This window comes from Rhinoderma darwinii (genome assembly GCF_050947455.1).
Source record: "Rhinoderma darwinii isolate aRhiDar2 chromosome 2 unlocalized genomic scaffold, aRhiDar2.hap1 SUPER_2_unloc_24, whole genome shotgun sequence".
In the NCBI taxonomy this organism is placed as follows: Eukaryota; Metazoa; Chordata; class Amphibia; order Anura; family Rhinodermatidae; genus Rhinoderma; species Rhinoderma darwinii.
In genome coordinates, this window is record NW_027461690.1 from 164,737 (window position 1) to 168,168 (window position 3,432).

Consider the following 3,432-nt stretch of genomic DNA (forward strand, 5'->3'; position numbering starts at 1 on the left):
GACTGGATTTCCGGATTATGAGGTCCTAGGCTATAGGAACTTTAGTATTTGCTGCTATTTACAATAAGTGACACAAAAAATTGGTAAAGACACAAATTTTGGAGATGGAGAGGCAAGGCTGAAGGGGAGGAGGAGGCCTTTATTTGAACATAACAATTCTTGTGTTGTTATGTTCAAAAGTCTTATCTAGTAAGTTTCCTATAGGAAGGTATTGGGAATAGAGACATATTTTTTTTTCAAAATTCCATGTAGGTGTCGTGGTATGGCACCATTTGCTTGTTAGGAAGTCATATGAGTTTATTTTACATGATGGTGTTCATTATGTTATTTTAGTCTTTGAAGCCAGTGACTCCATAGGGACTTGTTTTTTGATTAAATTTCCACCAGTCTATACTTATTTGTCCCAGAGTAGTATGTGATATCTCATAGGCAGGGATTTGAAACTATTTTTTTAAGAATTCTGGACTGACTGGTTTCCTCCATGGTGAGGTCTTAGGCTATGGGAACTTTACTGTCTGCTGATTTTTATAATAAGTAACGCAAAGAATTGGTAAAGACACCAATTTTGGAGATGGAGAGGAAAGGCTGAAGGGGAGGAGGAGGCCTTTATTTGAAGATAACAATTCTTGTGTTGTTATGTTTAAAAGTCTTATCTAGTAAGTTTCCCATAGCTCGCTATCTTTATTTCCAAATTCTTCATGTACCCACTATCTGACAAATATAATAGAAGTAGCATTATTTACTCACCTAATATTCCAAGAGCTGTTTTACAAATGGTTGGAGACTCATATGTATATTGGGCTTAAAGCCAATGCCTGTAGTGGTGCCATAGGTTTAGATAAAGAACCAGGACTGAAGCAGATTTTGAGAGCTTTTGTGTGATGATAAATTGTGTAGACTTAGGATATCCAGACCTTGTACGTTTTCCAATGCGTAGCTATCATGTGTTGTACTATAGAATCAATACATTTTGGAAAAAAAAAAGTGCTTGTATAGGGGTATACACTTCTGGGTGAATTAATTCTGTGTTTTCCTGTTTATTGTAAAAAAGTTGGGATTTTTTGGTATAGTTTTCAATTTTGTTTTATACTTGCACACATTTCATGTTAATGTTGAACTCTCATTTGATTTTGATTGGCTATGTATAATCATGGAGATTTTATCTAGATTATTTTACTATATTTTATATGTTATTCTGTTACATTGAAGTTAGATGTACCTCAAATCATTATAGTTACATTGGTAATATGGTGAGATTGCTATCATATCACTGTGTCATTTCCATTATGTTCATCTAATTTCCAATGGAGATGTCTGGTCAGAAGTGGTTTGTTTGGTTCAGTTGCTGGGCCCTCCTTGGATATTGGTGCTTCATGTGAAGTGGAATAACTTAGGGTAGGTCCCTTTAGCTGGATTTGGTCAGGGCAATAAAGAGAGATGTAATGCTTATGTTATTGCTCCTCTCTCTCAAGGTAAAATTGTGTGGTCTGAGATGGTATCAGGTTTGTTTTGGAGAAATACCACAGACCAATAACCTTGAAACGTATTGGGAATAAAGAGGTCTGCTTTTTTCAAAATTCTGTGTAGGTGTCATAGTATGGCGCCATTTGCTGGTTAGGAAGTCACCTGATTTGATTTTAGTGATGGTGTTCACTGTGTTTTTTTAGTCTTTGAAACCAGTGACTCCACAGGGACTTGGTTTTGGTAAATTTGTCACCAGTCTCTACTTCTGTGTACCAGAGTAGTATGTGATATCTGATAGCCAGGGGTTTGAAACTATTTTTTTAAGAATTCTGTACTGACTGGATTTCCGGATTATGAGGTCATAGGCTATAGGAACTTTAGTATTTGCTGCTATTTACAATAAGTGACACAAAAAATTGGTAAAGACACAAATTTTGGAGATGGAGAGGCAAGGCTGAAGGGGAGGAGGAGGCCTTTATTTGAACATAACAATTCTTGTGTTGTTATGTTCAAAAGTCTTATCTAGTAAGTTTCCTATAGGAAGGTATTGGGAATAGAGACATATTTTTTTTTCAAAATTCCATGTAGGTGTCATGGTATGGCACCATTTGCTTGTTAGGAAGTCATATGAGTTTATTTTACATGATGGTGTTCATTATGTTATTTTAGTCTTTGAAGCCAGTGACTCCATAGGGACTTGTTTTTTGATTAAATTTCCACCAGTCTCTACTTATTTGTCCCAGAGTAGTATGTGATATCTCATAGGCAGGGATTTGAAACTATTTTTTTAAGAATTCTGGACTGACTGGTTTCCTCCATGGTGAGGTCTTAGGCTATGGGAACTTTACTGTCTGCTGATTTTTATAATAAGTAACGCAAAGAATTGGTAAAGACACCAATTTTGGAGATGGAGAGGAAAGGCTGAAGGGGAGGAGGAGGCCTTTATTTGAAGATAACAATTCTTGTGTTGTTATGTTTAAAAGTCTTATCTAGTAAGTTTCCCATAGCTCGCTATCTTTATTTCCAAATTCTTCATGTACCCACTATCTGACAAATATAATAGAAGTAGCATTATTTACTCACCTAATATTCCAAGAGCTGTTTTACAAATGGTTGGAGACTCATATGTATATTGGGCTTAAAGCCAATGCCTGTAGTGGTGCCATAGGTTTAGATAAAGAACCAGGACTGAAGCAGATTTTGAGAGCTTTTGTGTGATGATAAATTGTGTAGACTTAGGATATCCAGACCTTGTACGTTTTCCAATGCGTAGCTATCATGTGTTGTACTATAGAATCAATACATTTTGGAAAAAAAAAAGTGCTTGTATAACGGTATACACTTCTGGGTGAATTAATTCTGTGTTTTCCTGTTTATTGTAAAAAAGTTGGGATTTTTTGGTATAGTTTTCAATTTTGTTTTATACTTGCACACATTTCATGTTAATGTTGAACTCTCATTTGATTTTGATTGGCTATGTATAATCATGGAGATTTTATCTAGATTATTTTACTATTTTTTATATGTTATTCTGTTACATTGAAGTTAGATGTACCTCAAATCATTATAGTTACATTGGTAATATGGTGAGATTGCTATCATATCACTGTGTCATTTCCATTATGTTCATCTAATTTCCAATGGAGATGTCTGGTCAGAAGTGGTTTGTTTGGTTCAGTTGCTGGGCCCTCCTTGGATATTGGTGCTTCATGTGAAGTGGAATAACTTAGGGTAGGTCCCTTTAGCTGGATTTGGTCAGGGCAATAAAGAGAGATGTAATGCCTATGTTATTACTCCTCTCTCTCAAGGTAAAATTGTGTGGTCTGAGATGGTATCATGTTTGTTTTGGAGAAATACCACAGACCAATAACCTTGAAAGGTATTGGGAATAAAGAGGTCTGTTTTTTTTCAAAATTCTGTGTAGGTGTCATAGTATGGCGCCATTTGCTGGTTAGGAAGTCATCTGAT